The sequence below is a fragment of the Tursiops truncatus genome, chromosome 20, assembly GCF_011762595.2.
Source record: "Tursiops truncatus isolate mTurTru1 chromosome 20, mTurTru1.mat.Y, whole genome shotgun sequence".
In the NCBI taxonomy this organism is placed as follows: domain Eukaryota; kingdom Metazoa; phylum Chordata; class Mammalia; order Artiodactyla; family Delphinidae; genus Tursiops; species Tursiops truncatus.
In genome coordinates this window covers 3,481,788-3,496,077 of record NC_047053.1, presented here as the reverse complement: position 1 = coordinate 3,496,077, position 14,290 = coordinate 3,481,788, and the positions used below count along the sequence as shown (strand labels likewise).

Sequence of the window (14,290 nt, the reverse complement as noted above, 5' to 3'; positions counted from 1 at the left end):
GAAGAAAACAAGAGCCTATCCCTCAGTCATGAAATAAAATTCCTCCCTTCCAGCCGATGGTCATGTGTGGGCTCTGGACCAACAGCTGTTGCTAGGAGAATGCCACACAGTGGTTGGTTTCAGGGCAGGGTCCTCAAACTATCTGATGGGATTAACATGTTTGGCTTTGATTCATCAGTACTCATCTCATTGCAGGAGCTGAAGTTACTTCAGCTCCTGAAGTTACTTCAGGATGTCGGTGGAAAGAGTGGAAAACATGTTGGAGAATTGAACATGATGTCCACTATACTGTCTAAAATCATTCAGTCAAAGGGGTGGGAGGGGGAAAAGAGAGACAAAGGAAAACCCAGTTTGACTGAGTAATATCTGTGGCACCAGGAACCACAGACTCAGTGATGCAATAGACAATATCTAGTCTGATGTTAATTGATAAGGAGACAACATCTTTTGTTTGATTCTTGGTTGAACACCAACCAGAATGAGCAAAATGAGTAGGTTAATTTCAGCTGTTTTCTTTTCTTCTTCTTCTTCCTTTCCCCCCACCCCTCCCCTCTACCTTCCTCCTTTTCTTCCCTTCCCCTTCCTCCACCTCTTTTCTCTTCTCTCCCTCCTCCTTCTTTCTGGCTCTTTCTTTGCTTACTTCTTAAAGAGATCATGACTCCTCCCTTCCCGCTTTGACTCCAAAGACCACCATTTTGGCCCGCAAAGAGCAAAAAATTAAAATAAGAAAAAAAGCAAACTGTTTCTCAGGCAGGTCACGTGTTTGGAACAACTCGCTACCATGAGCCTCTCATCCCACTTTGAAAAATACATTCCTGCTAGGACCTAAGAGCTTAGGAAAGTGAGCGAGTTAAGTCCAAACACATACCAGAATAAATTAAATAACAGAGTTAACGAATTCAACTGTGGCATGGTTTTGCAGAAGTGGTAAATTGCATTTTAAGGTAGAAGTGTTTGGTTCAAGGTTATTTGTTTGGAAGTAATCTTGGCAAGTGGACTGGAGTGAAGGAAGGCTTTTAAAGGCAGGGGAAAGGATGAATTTGGCACTTTTGGATTAGGTGGTACAGGAGGGCTATTAGCAAATGGGTCTGTTTTTAACCTGGAATGTTATACAGGGTGTGCTGCATAATTTACTTTACAATGATGTTCAGATAAGGGTTATTTAAATTACTCTACGGGGGACTTCCCTGGTGGCGTAGTGGTGAAGAATCCACCTGCCAATGCAGGAGACACAGATTCGATCCCTGGACCGGGAAGATCCCACATGCCGCGGAGCAACTAAGCCCATGCGCCACAACTACTGAGCCTGTGCTCTAGAGCCCGTGCTCCACAACAAGAGAAGCCACCGCAATGAGAAGCCCGCGCACCGCAATGAAGAGTAGCCCCTGCTCGCCGCAACTAGAGAAAGCCCGTGCACAGCAACAAAGACCCAATGCAGCCATAAATAAATAAATAAATGTTAAAATAAATAAATAAATTACTCTATGGGAAACTCCAATGAAATATTTTGATAAGAGACAGAGTGAGATGAATAGATAACAACAAGTGAAATGCCCAAAAAGGTAAATTTCTATGTCATACAGAGTGAGGAAAGGAAAATGGTTGGTTGTGGCTTTCGATTTTAGATTTTAGTTTGATTTATCTGCAAGTCTTCTGCAGACTCGGGCAAGTTTGGTGTTCTCGAAAGACTGCAGTTTTCTCCTGGGGGTGATATTTGCAATGCATCCAGGCAAGATTCCATAAGCATTCCTGAGAGTGATCTTGGTTGATGTCTCTGGCACCTGCAGGGTGTGATGTGGCATCCTCCTTGCCCAGCCCAGAGTTTCCTGCTGGGACTCTTGCAAATGGTGGAGGTCATTTGAAGGCATGTCTAGGGAACACAAAGGCTGTAGTCACCTTGACCATGTGGCCAGCCCTTAGAACCTTCCCTGTTTCCCCCCTTCCAATAGATACATATGGTGGGAACATAAACTCTAGGGACAATCCCACCAACTTATTGAGGAGTTGAAGATACAGGGTACTCAATGAGTGATGTAGTTTTCTCTCCCACCATGGCACCCTCTCTCTCCTGTGTCCTAATCCAGGCTTAGACACGAGAGTGTCTCTTTCTATGACTAGTAGAAAGCAGAATTCCCTCTACTCTTGCATGAACTGAGTTGGGTGCTTGATTAAATGTTCATATTACAGGATATGTAATATCCTTTTTCCTTTTTCAATTTTCCCTCTTATTTATTTCCTTATTTACCACATCAATAATTCATAATTACCTTCTTGTTATAAGAAATCCTTGACTAAAGAGATTTCAAAACTTCCTTCCCATTTCCTCTCACTGTTATCAGTTTGATGAGGAACTTTCCTTACCCTTTCCTATTCATTGACATCCACATAAAAGTATAGGTAGAGTGGGAGTTTGGGATTAGCAGATGCAAACTATTACATATAGGATGGGTAAACAACAAGGTCCTACTATATAGCACAGGGAACTATATTCACTATCCTGTGATAAACCATAATGGAAAAGAATATGAAAAAGAATATATATATGTATAACTGAGTCACTTTTCTGTACAGCAGAAATTAAACACAACATTGAAAATCAACTATACTTCAATAGAATTTTTAAAAGCTATAGGTAGAAATACATGGTTTTACTTCAAGATTAATTATTTATTTTTTTATTTTTAAAGGTTATGTTCCATTTATAGTTATTGTAAAATATTGGCTATATTCCCCGTGTTGTACAATACATCCTTGTAGCTTATTTTATGCTAATCGTTTGTACCTCTTAATCCCCTTTCCCTATATTACACCTCCCTCCCTCCCCCTCCCCACTGGTAACTAGTTTGTTCTCCATATCTGTGAGGCTGTCTCTCTTTTGTTATATTCGCTAGCTGGTTGTACTTCATGATTATTTGTATATAACATGATTCTTTATAAATTATTCTGCTATGCACTTGGAGATCCTTTTTCATGCAAAAATGAATACCTTATTCTCTGTAAATGCAGCAAAACATTTAATAGGGCATGAAATATTCACCTTCTGATAAATATTTATAGTTTGTGGTAATGTGACCTCTGATGTGCTTCTTGCCTGGCTGATGTGTAACAGTGACTCAGTCTCTTGTGGGGAACTTTCCTGAACTCTTTGGTGGTGCCTGCTGGGTTGCTCTGTCTTGAATTCCTTTAACCTGGGTGGACACATACCTGCTCCAGGTGGTTTCCTGGGACCGCTTCTCAGATCCTGGCATCCAGAACACTTCTTCTGCTGATGTCCTTCTGCACACAGCCATGTAAACGGCCTCCGGGACACCCCATATGGCCACACATTTCTGTTTCTGCCCCTGAAGCAGTCGGTCAACCGTCTTCTTGTCTCCTAGACATGCAGGTGAAGTTAGGCTGAATTCCACAGCCCGCTTTAACTTTCTTCAGGGTGGGAAGTGGATGAGGAGACTCCAAGGCTGTGGAACAGTTTCTCAGTCATCATCTTGAAAATCTGCAAATGGTGTTGGGTTACTGAAGGTAGTCCAGCCGGTGTAACAAATACATCCAAATACATCCAAGACTCAACACAACAGATATCTGATCCTTGCTACCTAAGAGTCCTGAATTGTTGAGTTGTTCCAGGTCAGAGGAGGGGGCTTGTGTTGTCTGAGAGGGATGCTCTGCTCTGTGTGGTCATTCAGGGACCAGGATGATAGCATCTTCAACATGTGGTTTCCATGGTCACCTTGGGGGTAGCCCTCCTGTTCATCTGGAAGAAAAAAGAAAAGAGATTTTTATAAGCAAGGTCGGGAGGAGGCACACACACATCACTGCTTCCCATGTGACATTTCCCAGCACTCAGCCACAGGGCCACACCTGACTGCTGGGAAATATAGTCTAGCTGTGTGGTTATGAAGGACAGAGCGTGGATTTGGGTGAAGAGCTGTCTCTGCCGTCGGTAATTTCATAATTGATATTGGAAGTTCATTTTTTTAAAAAATGGAGTGACTACAAAACTATAATTTTGACACATTATACTTGCATTTCTCACATTAGACTTGCATTGATTTATTTCAAAAGGAATCAAATAGGCAACTACGGTTTTCCTTGAAATCCCAATTGTTCCAAAATCCTGCTTCACATACTGTAGCAGTTCTTTGCCTCTTTCCTCAAAATTATCCCGGTTCTCAAAAGTCTTAGCCTGACCTCCTGTGGTCCTTCTTTCTTTCCTCCCTGTGGCCAAAACAGCTCCTAATGTAGTGGAAAAACCTTCCTCAGAGGATGGTTGTTGAGAATAAATTGAGTAGCAAGGCTAGAATCCTCTTCAGTGGTATGAGAGAGAAAAAAGGTTAAAATATGTCAGTCATTAATAATTTTACAATATCACATTTGAATCATACTGCCATCTTTTTCTATAAAACTATTTATTTATTTACCTATATATTATCTACCTATCTATCTATGTATCAACTATCTTTTATCTATCCAGACTCTACCAGATATGGTGTTTTATAATACTTCAAGGAATATACTTTAAGCCTACTTCCCTGGCATTAAACATGATTCTAAAATAGCATTTCAAATGGTTGCATTGTCTTAAATTGTATGACTATATTATCATTATCTCACTTTTCGTAGCCAGTTTTAGTCCTACTAACAACAATTTGGGGTTAAGCATGCCTGTATATTCACCCATACATTTGTTCATTTTTTAAAAATAGATCTTCATTGGAGTATAATTGCTTCACAGTACTGTGTTAGTTTCTGTTGCACAACAAAGCGGATCAGCCATAGGCATACACACGTCCCCATATTCCCTCCCTCTTGAGCCTCCCTCCCATCCTCCCTATCCCACCCCTCTAGGTCACTGCAAAGCACCAAACCGATCTCCCTGTGCTATGCTGCTGCTTCCCACCAGCCAACTATTTTACATTCGGTAGTGTGTATATGGGTCAATGCTACTTTCATTTCGCCCTAGCTTCGCCCTCCCACCCCATGTCATCAAGTCCATTCTCTATGTCTACCTTTTTATTCCTGCCCTGCAACTAGGTTCATCAGTACCTTTTTTTTTAGATTCCATATATATGCGTTAGCATATGGTATTTGTTTTTCTCTTTCTGACTTAGTTCATTCTGTATGACAGACTCTAGGTCCATCCACTTCACTACAAATAATTCAATTTTGTTCTTTTTATGGCTGAGTAATATTCCATTGTATATATGTGCCGCATCTTCTTTATCCATTCATCTGTCGATGGACACTTAGGTTGCTTCCATGTCCTGGCTATTGTAAATAGTGCTGCAGTGGATATTGTGGTACATGTGTCTTTTTGAATTATGGTTTTCTCAGGTTATATGCCCAGTAGTGGGATTGCTGGGTCATATGGTAGTTCTAGTTTTAGTTTTTTAAGGAACCTCCATACTGTTTTCCATAGTGGTTGTACAATTTACATTCCCACCAACAGTGCAGGAGGGTTTCCTTTTCACCACACCCTTTCCAGCATTTATTGTTTCTAGATTTTTTTGATAATGGCCATTCTGACCGGCATGAGGAGGAATCAGGCTCCCTGACTTCATACTACATCACAAAGCTACAGTAATCAAGACAGTATGGTACTGGCACAAAAACAGAAATATGGATCAATGGTACAGGATAAAATGCCCAGAGATAAACCCATGCACATACAGGCACCTAATTTACAACAAAGGAGGCAAGAATGTACAATGCAGAAAAGACAACCTCTTCAATAAGTGGTGCTGGGAAAACTGGACAGATACATGTAAAAGAATGAAATTAGAACACTATCTAACACCAAACACAAAAATAAACTCCAAATAGATTAAAGACTTAAATGTAAGACCAGACACTATAAAACTCTTAGAGGAAGAGATAGGAAAAACACTCTTTGACATAAACCACAGCAAGATCTTTTTGACTCACCTCCTAGAGTAACAGAAATAAAAGCAAAGATAAACGAATGGGACTTAATTAAACTTAAAAGCTTTTTCACAGCAAAGGAAACCATAAACAAGACAAAAAGACAACCCTCAGAATGGGAGAAAATATTTGCAAATGAAACAACAGACAAAGGATTAATCTCCAAAATATACAAACAGCTCATGGAGCTCAATACCAAAAAAACAAGCAATCCAGTTAAAAAATGGGCAGAAGACCTAAACAAACATTTCGCCAAGGAAGACCTACAGATGGCCAAGAGGCACATGAAAAGATGTTCAACATCACTAATTATTAGAGAAATGCAAATCAAAACTATAATGATGTTCATTGTTTTCTTATTTAAGAAATATTTACTATTATGTTCCCAGCATTGTTCTGGGAACAATGTGTGTGTGAGTGTGTGTGTGTGCATCTTCTTATTATTTCTTTAGGATTAAATTCTAGTAGAATTGTTTGTTGGAACATTTGAAAAATTTAAAGGTTTTAATTACACACTTAAGAATGTGTAACCATTTTAATTAACTTGCTAAGAAGTGAATATGAAACCTGTTACACTCTTGTCAACACTAGGTATCTCTTTCTTTTTAATCATTCCCAATTTGATAGGCTAAAATGATTATCATTGTGGTTTTGATATGAATTTTTGATTACTGAGGTCGAGTATTTTATCTTTTGTTAATAGGCTACATGTGTGTATGTGTGTGTCTGTGAGAAATGTCTCTTCTTATCTTTTGCTCATTTTTTCACTGGAGAAATTTATCTCAAATTTATTTTTAAAATCTCTTTGTGATTTGAGAACATTAGGCTTTTGTCAGGCATGTGTATTGCAGTGATTTTCTCCAATGTTATTTGCCTTGTAATCTTATTTATGGTAATTTATGACATGCATAATTTTTTTTTAATTTATGTAGTAAGATAACCTCTTCATTCACTCCAGGAAGACCCATCTCCAGGTCAAGATTATACAAGAAATTATCCATGTTTTCTTCTTTTATTTCTATTTTCTCAGTTTTACTTTTACATGTTTAAGCCAATTGGATTTTATTTTATTATTTTTTTATATAAATTTATTTATTTATTTTTGGCTGCATTGGGTCTTCATTGCTGCATGTGGGCTTTCTCTAGTTGCAGCGAGTGGGGGCTACTACTCATTGTGGTGCGTGGGCTTCTCATTGCGGTGGCTTCTCTTGTTGTGGAGCACGGGTTCTAGGTGCACGAGCTTCAGTAGTCGTGGCACGTGGGCTCAGTAGTTGTGGCTCACGGGCTCTAGAGTGCAGGCTCAGTAGTTGCTCTGTGGCATGTGGGATCTTCCTGGTCCAGGGATCAAACCCGTGTCCCCTGCATTGGCAGGCAGATTCTCAACCACTGCACCACCAGGGAGGTCCCTGGCTTTTATTTTGAATGTGGGTATGGGGTAGAGATTTATCTTTATTATCTCCTAAATGCTTAGTCAGTTTTCCTCACATCATTTTATTAAATAATCCATTGTTTCTCCATGGATTTATAATGATGGATTTTTGATCTTAAATTCCAATATATACTTGGGTTCATTTTCGGTCCTTTTGTTCTGTTATTAATGTTTGTCTGTTTTATTACTATACCACTCTATTTTATGTGCTCTGCAAATTTCTCCTCCCTATTCTATAAAAAAACCTCTCATCTGTTTTCCTAAATTTAGTCTTCCAAATACACATTAGAATTATTTTCCAAATTTTGAAATAAACCATTGAGATTTTATTGAGGTCATCTATTACTTAGTGAGAACTGGATATTGTTAAAACAGTGTGATTTCCTTTTCGGTCCACATCGTGTTTCTATATTCCCATTTTAAAATGTATCTCAATAATGCCATGGCATTAAAAAAATTAATTTTTAGGACTTCATATTTTTAAATTCTCACCAGATATTTTAAGCTATATGCAACTATATTTTCTACTTAGTCATTGTTGATATGCAGTAAAATCATTACATTTTGTATACTGCCTTTTACCATTGTCCATCTTACTGAATTCTCCTCTAGTTTCCATGAATTTTAGTGTATTCTCTTAGATTTTCTGGGTGCTTACCGTTCACAAATAAGATTAGATTTCTTATAACTCTTTTTTTGTTTATTGCATTGACTCGTGCTTTAGAATTCTGTCAAGTGATGCTCCTATAACCATATTTCACCACAAAAGAATATTCTGACTGGTGATTTATGATGGGTATTCCTTTAGTAAGAAATGGACATTAAATTTGATCATATTTCTTAGGGGCACTTTCCGTAATGAACATTTTGGCTTCTTGGACCTATAGACATTATGAACTTTTATAGAGTTTCTAACAAAGGAGATCTATTGCACTCCTGAAGTCAATTTTACTTGGAGAAGGAGCGCCTTTTAAAATCTTTGGGAATGGGTTAAACTTCTCTACAAAATATGAAAATACTGCAAGAAATCATTGTCCATTTCCTTCACAAGTATTTCTTGAGCTTCAAGAGTATATGATCTATTTCCTGCCACCGTGGTGTTTAGAGATTTGGCGATCACAATTTAAGACTGTAACCAGACAATTAAACCTTGGGAGAGGAGGACAGAAGGGTTGGAAAGGGGTCTGCAGGGGAGGTCTGTGGTTTTGGTAACATTCTATTCTTCAGTTGGGTGCTGAGTCCAGGTGGGTTTATTTTGTGTGCGTGTTTTAAAAAATTTTTTACCGAAGGTTCCTTATAAAACTAAAAATAGAGCTACCATATGATCCAGCAATCTCACTCCTGGGCATGTATCTGCAGCAAAACATGGTTTGAAAGATTACATTCACCCCAATGTTCACTGCAGCACTATTTACAATAGCCAGGACATGGAAGCAACCTAAATGTCCATCGACAGAGGAATGGATAAAGAAGATGTGGTACATACATACAATGGAATATTACTCAGCCATAAAAAAGAATGAAATAGTGCCATTTGCAGCAACATGGATGGACCTAGAGATCATCATACTAAGTGAAGGGAGTCAGAGTCAGAGAAAGACAAATATCATATGATATCAATTATATGTGGAATCTAAAAAAAAAGATACAAATGAACTTATTTACAAAGCAAAAACAGACTCACAGACTTAGAGGGTGAACTTATGGTTACGAGGGGAGAAGGCCTGGGGTGGGGGGGTTAGACTGGGAGTTTGGGGTTGACATGTACACACTGATATATTTAAAATAGATAATCAACAAGGACTTACTGTGAAAAAATAAATAAAATAAATAAAAAATTTTAATCTCTTTTAGGTCTTTAACTTTATTACAAAATGTTAGAAAATTGTTTTTCATATCACAGCTCCTCCCTTTTTTTTGCGGTACACGGGCCTCTCACTGATATTGCTGGTCCAGGGACCACACTTTGAATAATGACTGTTGTAGAGATTCGGTTACTTTCTTTTCCAACTGCTACTGACTACACATTGTAGGGTAGCTACTCACCCACATACTCTTCTGGGGGAACCACAATCCTTGTTGTCCCAAAGGACCAGGTGCTGACCTGAAAGGTCATCCATCAGTAAGCTAGCCACTGACCTTTGACTTGTGTGACCTCACTCAAAATGGTGAGCTGGACCAATCCGTCAGGAATTTGAATGAGGTGACATGGAGGACGGTTCACCAGCAGAGATGGGGCTGGTGTGACCATCACAGGCCTTGGTTGGCTGAAGCCCAGAAAGCTACCGGTTGAGGAAAAAGTAGACATTCACCCAGAAGCAGAGGCCCGACTGCCTACCTTTTGTTAAGCTTTTCCCCCTTCTCGCTGCTTGCTCCCTGCCCCCTGAGCCCATCCCCTCTGCCAGAAAGAATTGGCCCTTGGGCTTGAATTTCAGTGAAGCCATGAACAGAAAATGCACCGTGAAATTACACGGCTCCTGCAAAAGGGGCGGCCATCTGCTTTTTCTTTAGGCCTTTCCCTACAGTCTGGTGTTATCTCCCCTTCCTGGTGATACTGTACATATTTAAGAAAAAGGAAGCCTTTATTAAAAAAAAAAACAGAATGCAGGACATTCGGCACTAGTAAATTCCCCAAGGCATTTGTGGACACTCCACCATTTTCTAAATATTCGTACTAGTAATTTGTTAACTGAATTGTTTCTAGTTTCTCCCATCCCAATTTTGGAATGGGAATATTGTCTTTTGCTGCGTTTCTATAAGTTGCTCTATATGTGTAAAGATTTATACACAATGATTTGCTTCAAATTCTACACGATTCTACGGTAGCTTTTTCTCACCTTAATCTTCTTTCCCACGTTTCTGAGCCTTGGGGAAAATGTGATTTCCTCTTTTCTGGCGAATAGTACAAAAAAAATCAATTAATAGCAGGTGAGATAATAGGCAAAAACCAAACAAATTAAAAAAAAAAACCCTTCAGTCTAAAATAAAGCCTATTTGAAACCTCACAGGTTTTACTTTAGACTCTAAGGGAGCCCAGCTGTGGTTAAGCACAGCAGAAACAAGAAGACATTTTGGTTCCATTTCTGAAGATGAACTTTGAAGATGTACTCTGAAAACGCCATGTTATGTCTAAACAAAAGGAAGCTGATGTTACAAGGCGCATTTTCATCCTGTCCTTTTTATTGTTTCCAGACACGGGCGCTGTCCCCTTGTACAGCGTGTCCTGTTTTCCCAAGAGAGGCCGGGACGTTCTCTCTAAACTTTCCTGGGTAAGCTGAAACGTGAGACAGTCCAGGAGTGGACACCTGATATCTCTCAAATTATCAGCTTGGTGTTTTGACCTGGCAGGGCTCTCTCTGTGTGTTCTACACATCATTCCCTTATTCCCTCATTCTTTTTTAAAAAATTTTTTATTGAAGTATAGTTGATTTACAATGTTGTGTTAGTTTCTGCTGTACAGCAAAGTGAATCAGTTTTATATATATATATATATCTCCACTCTTTTTAAGATTTTTCCCCATATAGGTCATTACAGAGTATTGAGAAGAGTTCTCTGTGCTGTACAGTAGGTCCTTATTAGTTATCTACTTTATATATAGTAGTGCGTATATGTCACTCCTAGTCTCCCAATTTATCCCTCTCCCCACCTCCCCCTTGGTAACCATAAGTTTGATTTCCCCAGTGAGATGTAAAACTCTCTCTTCTACTGACACACACGGCACATTTTGATGGAAACACAGCAGTGGGCAGAAGTGGTCAGGGAGGGGCTGGCAGGGGCGGGAAGCTGCAACCCACTGCCAGAATGGGCCGGGCTTGCATGGGGAGGGTAGAGCCTTCTGCAGAGACCAGTCTGGAAAGACCTAGACTGTGCATCACACAAGCAGCCCAAATGAAGAGGAAAAGAATACTTTACCTCCACACTTTTACAGGTTTGGAACAGAAAGAGGATCAGCCTGCAATCAGGACCCACGTTTGCTGAAAATTTAGGGTCATGAAGCAAAGAACAGGCATCCTTGCATAGCTGGTACAAAAAGGGACACAGAAAAAATATAGAACCAGATTTTAGTTTCTTAGACACACTGGCAAAGGGTTATCGCTCATTTGGTATTCAGAAGGAAAAAAGGATGCCTGTAAAAACTCTGGGGATATCTGGTTATCACTTATCTATCTATCTATAAACTTTATTTCTTAGAACGGATGTATAGAAAAATTACAAATGTAGTATAGAGCATTCCCATTTACCTGATATCTAGTTTGCCCTATTTTTTGGAATTAATGATACATTATTATTGATACATTATTATTAATTAAAGGCCATTATTATTATTAACTATTATTAGTACCTAAAGACCATACTTTATTCAGATTTCCTAGGTTTTTACCTGATGTCCTTATTTTCTATCCCAGGATCCACGTTACGTTTGTTACACGTTACATTACATTTCATCGTCATGTCTCCTTGGACTCCTATTTTATACAAATTCATTAAACAATTAACACATGCTAGGGAGGTCTGACGGAAGGATATCGGCACACACATTGCCCCAAATCCCCGCATCGCCCTCATCAAGTCCTGAAGTTACAAAAAGTCCCTTCGGGAGGGTTGTGATTTTTGGACTGGGTGACCCTCAGCTGCTCACTTGACTTCTCTGAGATTTTGCAAGAGTCGAATTTTATGGGGGTGGCTTTGCGTCAGTGCCTGAGCCCAAAATGTGTGATGTGAATGGCAGGGAGTGTTGTCCCCGTGTCTGTTCCCAAGGACAGCAGGGAGTCACACGGCATGTTCACCACATCAAACTCCCGTTGCCCAAATAACAAGCAGCCTAAGTGTGCGTTTGGCGAGGGCTGGGCCAGGGCGGAGAATGATTCCTTAAGAGCTGTGCCAGATTCTTGCTAACGGGGAGGATGGCCTGTTTCAGCCGCCAGCCCCAGGGGGGCAAGGTCTTCTCTCTGCTTTGATGTTTATGGCAGGTCTTTAGTGTAAGCTGGGGACCAGGGTAGGAACCAGGGCCACCAGCTATATCACCCACATGACCTCCAACAATTTATTAAATATCTCTGAGCCAGACTGATCATTTCCATCCCTCCCAGAAGTGGGAGAGAGAACTGAGAAACTAAGTCCTGGGGCAAGTTCTTTCCACGTGCGTGCAGCAGGTGTGCATTAAACACCTACTGTATACTGGGCACGATGCTAGGTGCTGAGAACATGGGGGCAAAGAAGATGCATTTCTTGCCCTCATGGGATCCCCCAAGTTCTGATGCCACGTGAGGATTTCAGTCTGAGCATCTTGGACAGTAGTATTTCCACATCATTACTCCATATATTTAAGGAAAATTGTAAATTTGGTTTGCATAGGATATTGAGCATTGAGTTATTTTATTCTAAAAATGCTGCCAGAATGATTAACTGAAAAATCCCCTAAAAATCTGAATGGACAACAACTGTGGTTTGGATAAATGTTTACCAGACCCCTGAGAAATGAATTGTGGGCCTCTCACTGCCGTGGCCTCTCCCGTTGCGGAGCACAGGCTCCGGACGCGCAGGCTCAGCGGCCATGGCTCACGGGCCCAGCCGCTCCGCGGCATGTGGGATCCTCCCGGACCGGGGCACGAACCCGTGTCCCCTGCATCGGCAGGCAGACTCTCAACCACTGCGCCACTGGGGAAGCCCTGAGAAATGAACTTTTATTGACTTGCTTCTCCTGGCAGAAACCTGCTAACAAAAAATCAAAATATTCCTAATGGTCATATACTGTCTTTGATTTAAAGCCTCTTTCATCTTTAGGAAGGCGGAGGTCACGAGCCTCCCTTTCTGCCAAACCAGGAAACCAGGAAGCCTGGGGCAGGAGCCTCTGGAATCACAGCCTTTGGTTGACCCCAGGGCAAATTACTTAAAGAGTCTCGAAGATTCCATTTCTTCATTTTTAAAATGTGTACAAGGCTTGCTTTGCCTTCATGTGTCAGCTGCTGTGTAAAATCAATGAACCGATGCCTATAAATATCTTGGCCCAGGCTTGGCACACAGTAGGTGCTCAAGAAACTGGGCGCTCCACTGCTTAGCCCTGGCTTCCCCCTTTGTGAAAGTGGAAATACTGCCACCTACCTCGTAGGTGTTGTGAGCAGGCAAATGACTTGAAATAAGGTCTCTGCTGGGCTGAATCCCGGGCTCTGCCCGAGAGGGACATTTGTGGATGACGGCGGGTCTCAGAAGGAGGCTGGACACGTCATCAAATACCCCTCCAGTGACCAGCTGAAGGACGTGCGTTTACCTGCCCTGGAGAGGCGGTAGGTTCTCTGCGGATGTATCCAATGAGCCGACAAAACTCCGTAGAAGGCAAAGAGTCTGTGTCAAGCCCTGCAGTGGCCGGAGGAAAGGGACAGGGGGTTAACCGGTGCCCATCAAGAAAGATCTTCTCTTCTCTTCCTCCCCTGCTCCAAACTTGGAGGACAGGATAGCTTCGCAGAGGAAGGAATTAAGAGAATAGAGAAAACCCCAGCATGCCCTCCTTCTGCCGTTACAGCCTGTAATTTGGCTGTAAAGCCCCCTACCCCCTGACCCATCTGCAGACCGACAAGCCAGGGGAATAGCGGACCCTAGTGATAACATACATAAAGTGCCCAGTCCAGAACCCGGACCGAGTAAGGACCGAGCAAAACAGTTTTCATTTCACCTTGACCTTTCTCCTCATTCTTCTAAGAGCCATAGCAGTTTCCAAGGGAAACATTCAAAAGAGGAAAGAGATGCTATTGCCCTGTTGGACCCCATTGACTGGGTGGACGCCATCAGTTTAGCAACAGCTCTGTAATCATCGTCTCATGGGTCCCTCCTTCCTTGCCGTGCTGTCTGGTCCATAGTAAATAAATATTTGCTGAATGTTAATTATTTATTTTTATTTCGGCTGCGCCGGGTCTTAGTTGCAGGATCTCTGTTGCGGCATGCGA

At 41.0% G+C, this 14,290-nt stretch overlaps 1 long non-coding RNA gene across 1 annotated transcript; it reads right to left on the bottom strand.

Annotated features, from left to right (window-relative positions):
• Positions 1-520: 520 nt before the first annotated feature.
• Positions 521-13,706, bottom strand: LOC117309486 (uncharacterized). The gene is made up of 3 exons (XR_004523827.2): positions 13,618-13,706; positions 3,205-3,751; positions 521-1,870 (listed from the first exon to the last, which is right to left on the bottom strand). It is a non-coding gene; the product is annotated as an uncharacterized lncRNA (long non-coding RNA).
• Between the last annotated feature and the right edge of the window lie 584 nt (positions 13,707-14,290).